Source organism: Theropithecus gelada, chromosome 17 (genome assembly GCF_003255815.1).
Source record: "Theropithecus gelada isolate Dixy chromosome 17, Tgel_1.0, whole genome shotgun sequence".
Classification (NCBI taxonomy): Eukaryota; Metazoa; Chordata; class Mammalia; order Primates; family Cercopithecidae; genus Theropithecus; species Theropithecus gelada.
The window spans coordinates 87248929-87260991 of NC_037685.1; the positions used below are offsets into that span (position 1 = coordinate 87248929).

Genomic DNA, 12063 nt, shown 5'->3' on the forward strand with positions numbered 1-12063 from the left:
AATGTCTTCTTTATTTTTATATGCATATATTTTAATTTTAATTAAATGATACCTATGTTAATGTAGCATCATAAGAAACAGAAGAAGATGAAGTCCAAAAAGTAATGATTGGTTTACTGAAACAAACTCTCCTGAAATGTGAAGTAAAATAACCACTGAATTTTATATATTGGAGTTAGCAACATATCAATAACCTTTACAATTGCAGGCAAGTTGAAATTGTAAGGCTACATTATAGACACCTGGTAAAAAGATGAACAGAAAGCTACTTTAAACCACTACTTCTGAATATCCACAGGACAGAAAATTTTGATGATTTTGTTTACATTGGAGTTTTGTTGGATGGTTGGTTAATTTTTTTAATGAAAATAAAATGAACAAACTGAAAAACATTTGTGGCAAAAAAATTCAGTTGAGCAGGAAAAATGTGCAAACAAAGAAGAGTGAAATGAAGATAAGAAAAGAGTTCAAAGTATACTTTTCCTGAGAAACCTGGTAGGAATCAGATTAAAAACACAGGTGGAGAATTCAGCTATTATTACATGATCTAACTAAGAAATGGTAGTTTGTTTTTTTGTTTGTTTCTTTGGGGGGTGGGGTGTTGATGTTGTTTGTTTGTTTTTATTTTTTATTTGTTTTATTTATTTATTTATTTATTTTTGAGACAGTGTCAGGCTGGAGTGCAGTGGAGTGAGCTCAGCTCACTGCAACCTCCGCCTCCCAGGTTCAATTGATTCTCCTGCCTCAGCATCCAGAGTAGCTGGGATTACAGGCGCACGCCACCACGCCAAGCTAATTTATGTATTTTTAGTAGAGATGGAGTTTCATCATGTTGGCCAGGATGGTCTCAATCTCTTGACCTTGTGATCTGGCAGCCTCAGCCTCCCAAAGTGCTGGGATTACAGGAGAAATGATAGTTATAAGAAGCAAGTAGTTTTAAGCAAACTAGATGGAAATTTGAGAGTTCGTATCATATGACTACAGTTCCTTTTTTAAATTTCAGAGAAAGGGGCTTATATGGATCAGGTGTGAAGAAAGAGGAAAGGGTTTAAATGTTCTATGGTGAGAAAGAGAGATTGAGACGACTTAATAAATAAAGATTTCCTGGGAGATCTGAGCTCACTCGCAGGGAATAAATTTATAGTGATTATAACACTGACAGTTTGCGTTGTTTACACTACTGTAATAATAATATTTATTTGTGTATATATATGTGGATGACAACATTTGCATCTATTGGTTGTAGGATTTGCCAGTTAGGTGTAACTTAAGGGATCTTGACATATCTTTTTTTTATTATTATTATACCTTATGTTCTAGAGTACACGTGCACAAAGTGCAGGTTTGTTACATATGTATACATGTACTATGTTGGTGTGCTGCACCCATTAACTTGTCATTTACATTAGGTATATCTCCTAATGCAATCTCTCCCCCCCACCCACCCCACAATAGGTCCCGGTGTGTGATGTTCCCCTTCCTGTGTCCAAGTGTTCTCATTGTTCAGTTCCCACCTATGAGTGAGAACATGCGGTGCCTGGTTTTCTGTTCTTGTGATAGTTTGCTGAGAATGATGGTTTCCAGCTGCATCCATGTGCCTACAAAGGACATGAACTCATCCTTTTTTATGGCTACATAGCATTCCAAGGTGTATATGTGCCTCATTTTGTTAATCCAGTCTGTCATTGATGCACATTTGGGTTGGTTCCAAATCTTTGCTATTGTGAATAGTGCCGCAATAAACATACATGTGCATGTGTCTTTATAGCAGCATGTTTATAATCCTTTTGGTATATACCCAGTAATGGGATGGCTGGGTCAAACAGTATTTACAACTCTAGATCCTTGTGGAATCACCACACCATCTTCCACAATAGTTGAACGAGTTTACAGTCCCACCAACAGTGTAAAAGTGTTCCTATTTCTCCACGTCCCCTCCAGCACCTGTTGTTTCCTGACTTTTTAATGATCACTATTTTAACTGGTGTGGGATGGTATCTCATTGTGGCTTTGATTTGCATTTCTCTGATGGCTGGTGATGATGAGCATTTCTTCATGTATCTGTTGGTTGCATAAATGTCTTCTTTTGAGAAGTGTCTATTCATACCCTTTGCCCACTTTTTGATGTTTTTTTTTTTCTTGTAAATTTGTTTGAGTTCTTTGTGGGTTCTGGATATTATCCCTTTGTCAGAGGAGTAGATGGCAAAAGTTTTCTCCCCTTCTGTAGGTTGCCTGTTCACTCTGATGGTAGTTTCTTTTGCTGTGTAGAAGCTCTTTAGTTTAATTAGATACTATTTGTCAAGTTTTGCTTTTTTTGCCGTTGCTTTTGGTGTTTTAGACATGAGGTCCTCGCCTATGAAAACTGGCACAAGACAGGGATGCCTTCTCTCACCACTCCTATTCAACATAGTGTTGGAAGTTCTGGCCAGGACAATCAGGCAAGAGAAAGAAATAAAGCGTATTCAGTTAGGAAAAGAGGAAGTCAACTTGTCCCTGTTTTCAGGTGACATGATTGTATATTTAGAAAACCCCATCATCTCAGCCCAAAATCTCCTTAAGCTGATAAGCAACTTCAGCAAAGTCTCAAGATACAAAATCAATGTGCAAAAATCACAAGCATTCTTAAACACCAATAACAGACAGTCAGAGAGCCAAATCATGAGTGAACTCTCATTCACAATTGCTTCAAAGAGAATAAAATACCTAGGAATCCAACTTATAAGGGATGTGAAGGACCTCTTCAAGAACTACAAACCACTGCTCAATGAAATAAAACAGAACAGAAACAAATGGAAGAACATTCCATGCTCATGGATAGGAAGAGTCAATATCTTGCAAATGGCCATACTGTCCAAGGTAATTTATATAATCAATGCCATCCGCATTAAGCTACCAATGACTTTCTTCACAAAATTAGGAAAAACAACTTTAAAGTTCATATGGAACCAAAAAAGAGCCCACATTGCCAAGACAATCCTAAGCCAAAAGAACAACACTAGAGGCAACAGGCTACCTGACTTCAAACTATACCACAAGGCTACAGTAACCAAAACAGCATGGTACTGGTACCAAAACAGATATATAGACCAATGGAACAGAACAGAGCCCTCAGAAATAATACCACACATCTACAACCATCTGATCTTTGACTAACCTGACAAAAACAAGAAATGGGGAAAGGATTCCCTATTTAATAAATGGTGCTGGGAAAACTGGCTAGCCATAAGTAGAAAGCTGAAACTGGTTCCCTTCCTTACAACTTATACGAAAATTAATTCAAGATGGATTAGAGATTTAAATGTTAGACCTAAAACCATAAAAACCCTAGAAGAAAACCTAGGCAATACCGTTCAGGACATAGGCATATCTTAATTAAGAGGAAATGATACAATGTATCATGGAGTAAAGAATTTGTGAAGGAAAAGGAATAAAAAAGAAGATACATTAATAGGAAGAAATATCAAGGAAAATATGTAATTGGAGTATTTGAATAAGCCTTAAAATGACTGCTTGAAAAATAATTTAGAATGGAAAATTATTTATTGTAATACATAAGGTAAAACATGTGACTGTAGACTAGTAAAGCCATGTAAAACACGGGATTTGGAGGAAGTAAACAAGCTGAGTAACTAGGGGATGGGATATGTTGCCCATAAAAATCATTGTCACTTGGAATCTTGGCAGCATTTGAATTGGTTAGGAAAATCACATGCAAGAGAGAAAATGTTCAGGAATAAGGGAGATTTTCTCAGAGGGTAGTGGATTACACATAATTGCAAGAAGAGGGGTGTATTAGTGTTCTCTAGAGGGACAGAACTAATAGGATTATCTATATCTATCTATCTATCTATCTATCTATCTATCTATCTATCTATCTATCTATGTATCTACCTATCTATCTATAAAGGGGAGTTTATTAAGTATTAACTCACATGATCACAAGGTCCCACAATAGGCTGTTTGCAAGCTGAGGAGCAAGGAGAGCCTGTCTGAGTCCTTTAACTGAAGAACTTGGAGTCTGATGTTCGAGGGCATCCAGCATGGGAGAAAGATGTAGGCTGGGAAGCTAGGGCAGTCTGGTCTTTTCACATTTTTCTGCCAGCTTTATGTTCTAGCCTTGCTGGCAGTTGATTAGATGGTGCCTACCCAGATTAAAGGTGGGTCTGCCTTTCCCAGTCCACTGACTCAAATGTTAATCTCCTTTGGCAGTAGCCTCACAGACACATCCAGGATCAATACTTTGGATCCTTCATCCAATCACATCGACACTCAATATTAACCATCACAAGAGGGACACGATAGATAGGAAGAGACTTAAAGAAACAGCAAGAGTGTAGAAGAATAATAAAGAAATGACTTTGGAGAGCAAGTGAGATTACATAATCCCATTTCCTTACACTGAGATAAATGCCATTTATAAAAAGATGTCTTCGATGAATTCAATATTATTAGTTGATATAACAATTTTAGTTAAGACCAGGCAAGGTGATTCACACCTGAAATCGCAAAACTTACAGAGGTGGAGGAAGGAGCATAACTTGAGCCCAGGAGTTAGAGACCTGCCTGGATAACACATAAAGACCCCATTCCCTACAAAAAGAAATACAATAGACAATAATCCTCCCCAAAAATTTAGTAAAGTACAAAATACGATTAAAGAATATTCAAAGAAGCATTCTGGGATAATGGGTTTGACTAAATGAGATATTTGTTAAAGCAAGTGTTGCTCAACTCCCAGAAGTAAGAGGAAAGATTATTATACAGGAAGGGAGAGATAGTATGTGTCAGGGATAGGAACTACAGAGAAAAGATAGAGAATCCTCCAGGAGGTGGAGAGATGATCCAAGTGGCTTATATTTTATTGATAATCAAGAAAAACGTGAGTCTAAGAGAAGACAGACAGACTTAAATTTGAAGGACAACTGAAGAAGGCTGATCAGAAATGCAAAGAGACTAACGATGGACCTAGATTTATTTTATTTTATTTCGGTAGACTTTTTATATAATTTGAAGAGACACAAAAATGTAATGCTCATAGAAGGATGAAAATATGAAAATAGAGATAATTTGTTTTATAAAACTAGAATAAACTTGTTAACAGAAATTGATGAGCATATTTAAAATTCTAAAACAATTTGCCATAAATACATTAGATGTCCAAATCCAAAATAAAACACCAGCAAACAGAATGAAACAACATATTGAAAGTATAACATGTTATTATGAACTAGATACTTCCCAGAACTCTGAAGATTGATTAACATTAGAAAATATGCTTACATATGTATACACATACACACACTCCATATCAGCAAATAAGAAAACCATCTTGATAATCCCAAGAGATATTAAAAAGTTCCTTGATTACATTCAGTATACATTAATCATAAACTGTGAGTTATGGGAATTTAATGATAAAGAATATGAATTATAAAATGATTCAGCATGGTCCGGACGTGCTAGTTTATGCCTGTAATCCCAGAACTTTGCGAGACCGAGGCAGGCAAATCATTTGAGGTCAGGAGTTCAAGACCAATGTGGCTGACATGGTGAAACCCAGTCTCTACTGAAAATATATACATTAGCTGGGCATGGTGGCACACACCTATAATCCCAGCTACTCTGAAAGCTGAGGCAGCAGAATCTCTTGAACCTGAAGGCTGAGTTTGCAAGATCGTGTCACTGCACTCCTGCCTGGGTGACAGAGATACTCAGTCTCAAAAAAAAAAAAAAAAAAAAACAAAAAAAGAAAGAAAAAAAAAGGAAAAGGAAAAAGAGTCAGCATAACGCAGACTTCAAGGCCCTTGGGTTGGCTTTTACCTACATCCTAGTGTCATCTCAGATACCCTTTTCACTGCCTATTTTATTCTGCCTCAGGACCACCACTTGTGTTGATCACTGTTCCTCAATGTTGGCTTTCCTCTTGATCTAATCTAACACTTTCGGTTCCCAGAAAAAAGAGCCATGGCGACCAGATTAATAAAATCCTTTAGTTATTTGCTATTATATCACCAAATCCATCTTCTAAAACTATTACACTTCTATATAACTTCTCTATTTCCTTTAAAACTAGTTTAATAAACTATACAGAAATAGAAGTTGCTAGTTCTTGCTACGGTTTGAATATCCTCCATAACTCATGCTGAGATCCATTTGTAGTTCAGAAATATGACTGTTGTCTTTTCATGCTCATATGAGATCTGGCTCCCTAAATCCTTGCTATGATATCAGTACATTACCTGTCTGATGTGAAAAAGAAAAGACAAAATGAAATAAAACTCAGACACCACAGAGAGTTCCCACCAGTAAGAAGGCTCTCACCAGATCCAGTCCCTCATTCTTAGAATTCTCAGTCTCCAAAACTGTAAAAAATGAATTCCTTTTTAAATAAATTATCCAGTTTCCAGGATTGTTTTAATAAGCAACAGAAAATGGATGAAGACTGATCTGTCCCCTGATGTAGATAATGGAGCCAAAACTTTATATTCATTACTCAATTAGATGATGTTCACAGGGTAAATATTCAAGGGAGGCAGGGCTGAATTCTACATCAGAAGATAGTATCTCGGAAGAATAGATGTTAATTTTTATTCTCCCCTAGGAACTATAATGTACACAGGCTGTGATGCAGGCTTGACCAGTCAGACTTTGCAACCAAGGATTCTAAATCTAGAGACAGTGCCGACAAAAAGAGTGTCAGCAAGGCTAGCCATGGACTCTATTGTCAAGCAGCTTTGTGACAGTGACAATGACAATGGCAGTTCCATTGCAGCAGTGTCCTGAGTTGACAGTTCCTGTGATGTGTTATTGGCTAAGGTTTTAAATACCAAGAATCTTAAGGTTCATCTCATTGTTAAGCTTGGATCATCAGCTTTACTAAAGATTCTCTGAGCCATACAATTTACTTCCTTGAGTGCTATTGATGAAAAGCTCTTTTATTATAAAATATAGTACAGAGAAATATTAAAACATATGATCAACTTAATAAATTGATGTGTTCAACTAGTAACTACCACTTTTATCAATAAATAGTCTTTCCAGATATTATTGAACCTCTCAACGTGCCTGATCTCAATCAAAACCTCACAGCCCTGCTGTGACCATTGTCCATATTTAATGGTAATCATGCTCGCTTTATTTTACAGCTTAATAACTCAAGAAGTTTTCTTAAATACTAGGCTTGATTTTAACTTTTTGGGAGTATGGTTATAGATCTTAAGTCTTTGTTATTACAGGTCCTATCCATAAATTATTATTTTCCTGCAATCTTATATTGCACAATATAACTGGGCCATTTTACTTGCAAAGTATTTAAGATTCTATAATTTTCACATATTCCCAAGGAATATTTTAACATATTTCTCTGCTCTCTGTATTTTCTATCAATTGATTGCTTAATATAGGGGATTTGTAGAGTCAATACATAAATATGTAGCTAATCCTTAAATAAATGTATATCTAGCTATATAAATATATCAATCTATATAAATATACAAATAGATATAGGGATTTTATATATAAAAACTTATCTATCTATACATGAATCTGTAACTAGTTTTATATAGATAAATATAAATCTTTTCTTCAACTTTTGGCAAGACTCTTCATTACATTCCTCAAACAAGAGGCGTATTGTGTCTGGTTGCCACTTTTGGTGATGTTATCTACTGATTGTGCTTATTGACTAGATATATTAATTAATTAGTGACATTTTTATATATCATTTCTCCTTTTTTATTAGTAAAATGTTTTATATGAGTGATTTTTTTTTTAATCTGATGTTTTCTGTCTCAGAGAAGTTTGCACAGGACTAACAGGCTAAAAGATTGATTTTTTTGCTCTTTTTTATTTATTTTAACAAGTGACTTATTTCTTTATGACCCTCCAAATTTGGCTAATTTGTTGAAAGGTTTCGATTAAGTTTATTTTTTAGTATTTGAACTCACAGTTAAACAAAATATATTTGAAGTGTTTTCATCCATTGTTTTTTTGAGGCAGAAATATTCCTATCTCTCCAATGGGTGGCTCCTATGTCTTCTGAGTTCTTTTGACATGTCCTGTTGCAGTCCCTGATAGTTGCTAAAATGTTTCAGACACTTCCTACACATTTTCCATCCCAGATCGGGAATGAGACATTTCTAGCTCTGGTTTATGTATATGTGGCAGGGGCAGGGGTGTGAGGAAGGGTATTTTAAGACCAGAATTTGGGCAATATGAATGTGCATTATTAACCGGGTCTGCTGTTATTTCTACATCTTTCCAGTTGACAGAGTTAGAGTGAATAAGTGGACTGAAGTGTGGATGGATGGCTAGATCAGTAGAAAGTCAGATAAGACCAGGCGTGGTGGCTCATGCCTCTAATCCCAGCACTTTGGGAGGCCGAGGCGGGAGGATCACGAGGTTAGGAAATCGAGACCATCCTGGCTAACACGGTGAAACCCCATCTCTATTAAAACCACACGAAAAATTAGCCGGGCTTGGTGGCAGACGCCTGTAATCCCAGCTACTTGGGAGGCTGCCTGAACCCTGGAGGTGGAGTTTGCAGTGAGCCGAGATAGCGCCACTGCACTCCAGCCTGGGCGACAGAGTGAGACTAAGACGAAAGAAAAGAAAAGAGGAAAGGAAAAAGGAAAGGAAAAAGGAAAGGAAAAAGGAAAGGAAGGGAAAGGAAGGGAAAGGAAGGGAAGGGAAGGGGAGGGAAGGGGAGGGGAGGGGAGGGGAGGGGAGGGAAGGGGAGGGGAGAAAGGGAAGGCAAATAGCATGTCCTCCGTGAATTCACAGCGTTGTGTCTGATTTAAATTCTGATTTAAATTCAAGACTAAGATGTATTTAAATTCTGATTTAAATTCAAGACTAAGATGTATACATCATCTCTGCTAAATTTTTGTCTCCTGTTTTCCACATTAAATGTATATGGTTTGAAGAATATCAAAAGTGGTAGAATTGGACTATTTATTATGTAATATGTTTTATATGTATATAAAAATAAAAGGCAGTATTTATATTGATGTTTATGCTGATTGTTGTGGTTGTCTGCAATTCATGGCCTAGTTAATGCATAAGAAAGAGCTCATGGAGAAAGCAATTTCTTAGCTCTCGAAGTATTATAACAGTTAGTGGCGTCTGTATTTGGAGTAAATTTGGCTGGATATAATACCTTTATCTTACTTTTCCTTTGTATTATAACAGTTTGTGACTTTTATATTCGAGAGTAAATTTGGCTAGATATAATACCATTATCTTACTTTTCCTTTGCTTACTTTTCTTTATGGGAGTATCACTAACATGTTAGTTCATTTAGTTCTGGAATTAAACATGCTGTTGAATTTGATGATAACCGCATTTTGTTTTCCTTATAAATCACTTTGTGTTTCTGTTGGAGTGCCAAAGAGATTTTTCTATTTTTTTTAAATCTGACTTTCTTAAGAAATAAATTTTATTTACTTATTTTTTTCTATTACTCCAATAAATAATTTCTTCTAATTTTATTTTTTGTTCTTATTTATATTTGCATATAATATTTACTTGACTATAATCAATATAGTCACAATTTTGTTTTCATCTTATTAATTTGACATAATTTTCACACATTTTCTCTTGTGGCTACATATTTTCCATTATAATTTTGACATCTGCATAATAATCCATTAAGGTGTTATATGATATACCATAACATCACCTCTCTATGTTAAATATTTATATCTATTCCCTTTTCTTCATATTATAGGTTAAGTCATTCAGTGTTTTTAAAATTAGTAAATTGAGAAAAATTCAATCATTTGGCCTATCCTTCCTATAAAAACTGTTCAGAAGTATAAAACATATTAGAGAAAATTTTTATTTGTATACTTATTTCAACTTATTTCAGCATGTTTACTGGAATTGAGAGCTGGTTTTCTTCTAATCTACAGCTCTAACAGCATAATCCATAAAGCAGAATTCCATGACTAAGACATGCCTTTTGCCGTTTTCCTTTGAGTTCTAATTCAAAGAGATAAGCTGTTTGGTCTGTTTTATTGACTTTCAAGTGTATCATCATAGTCAAAACATTCTTCTTCAGAGAAGCAAAGACCAATTCTAAAACGGAATCTACAGTGAAATCATATCTATTTATCTACATAGATCTGAACCTTTGACATTATCTTCCATTAGAAATTGCACCGACTGATCATCAAAAGGAAGAAGAAACAGATTTTTGAAAATACATTAATGGTTCTTGAAAATGTTCTAATCAGCAAAGGCATCAGTACTGGGAAGAAGTCTAAGAAGGTAACTATTAGTTTTCTATTTATGCATAATAAATTAGCCTAGAATAACAGCTTAAAACATACATCTCACAATCTCTTAGTGGAGTGGTTCTGACTCAGGGACTGTAATGAGGTTGTAATTAGGATGTCAACTAAGGCTGCAGATACCTGAAGGCTGCACCCAGGACTGGAGGATGAGCTTCCACAATAGCTCATGCATATGACTGTTTGGTGGAGGCCTCAGTTCTTCATCACATAGTACTCTCATGACACAGCAGCTGGCTTCCCTGAGTAAGTAATCCAGACTTAGACTCCTAAGTTGTACTCTCATGCTTTTGATTTTTCTTTTTTGTCTACTCCTTAGAACCAAGTTACTGAGACTCCACCCCTTTAAAGGAGGAGAACCAAAGAATTTGAGGCCATATTTTAAAGCCATCATAGTAACTGCTAAACCGTCAGAGAATAATGGGCAAAATATAGAGATTTTATAGCCACACAGAACATCTCAGAATCTGGCTTTGCTGATTATTACCAGTTGAACATTGAGCAGATCCGTTGGTGCAACATCCTTGGCATCTTTTTTATTGTTAAGCTAGAGATTATTTACTATCTGCCTACCTCACTGGATTATTATGAGACTCGAAGAAGATCATGTAAAATGGTGGTTTTGAAAAACAAATATTTATTAATCTTGAATTAAACATGTACTTGTGTAAGATTTTAGCTCATTGAGGCTAAAATGTATCTATGGCTGAAAAACATAAAATCATTAAACAAGTAAATAGATTTACATTGAATGACTATGCAATCAATGACAAAATCACTGTAGCATAGACTTTTTCTAGGTAATAAGGCAGGAATGTTCTGTATCTATTTCCTGCTTTTTCACATATAATAATATGCAATTTCCAAACAACACATTTGGAAATGTGTTATAAAATGTTATAAAAAGTTATAAAATGGCTTTCATAACTTCCATACTTGAAGATAGTTTCCACTCATATTAAAAACAAACAAAAAGCTACATACATTTTAGGTTTCAAAGATAAATCTTATTTCAGAAGGGTTTTTAAATTTTCATCATTATAAATGGAAAATATAAATGTCATTACTAAAAATGCCTATAACTGTAACAAATAAAAATTATTTGACCTCAACACATAAAAACATTTTTGTTTTTATATCTGTTTTACATAAGAAAACTTAATCGTTGGATTGACATAAGTGGTTCAGTTATTGTACATCATGTATAAGCCAGTGCATGAAACTTAAATTTACTCTCAATTAAGAAATATATACTTAGTATTGTTAAGATAAATAACTTTTTCATTGGAAAATTTGAGTACTTATAATTAAGTTTTCTGTGATTGAGTAGAATTAGAGAAGATAAATTTCAAATAAAAAATAAATTAGGGACATTTCCTCTCAGGGGTGTAGAGAATAAGAAAGGACATTTATCCTGTGTTTAATTCAATAACTATAACAAAAAATAGCTTTATAATCCTCTGTGGTGGACTGTTTGTTATTTTTTTCACCTATTTTTTATTGCATTGTTTATTTACTTATTATTTAATTTTGTGAATTATTTATATTTACATCACAGGTAGACAAACCATCATGCATAAGCCAAATCCAGCACACCACCTGTTTCTGTATCTAAAGTTTAATCAGAAACAGCTAAGCTCACTCATGTTTATGTTGTCTAAAGCTGCCTTCATGCTGCAATAACAGAACTGAGGAGACTCCACAGAGACTGTAAGATCTGCAAACTAAAATATTTGCTATTTGGCTATTTAAGGTTTACCGACCCTTGCTC

At 35.0% G+C, this 12063-nt stretch overlaps 1 non-coding gene across 1 annotated transcript; it reads left to right on the top strand.

Moving 5' to 3' along the window:
- The first annotated feature begins 6147 nt into the window (after positions 1-6147).
- LOC112611203 lies at positions 6148-6249 on the top strand. Its single transcript, XR_003116582.1, has one exon. It is a non-coding gene; the product is annotated as a small nucleolar RNA U13 (small nucleolar RNA).
- Positions 6250-12063: the final 5814 nt, after the last annotated feature.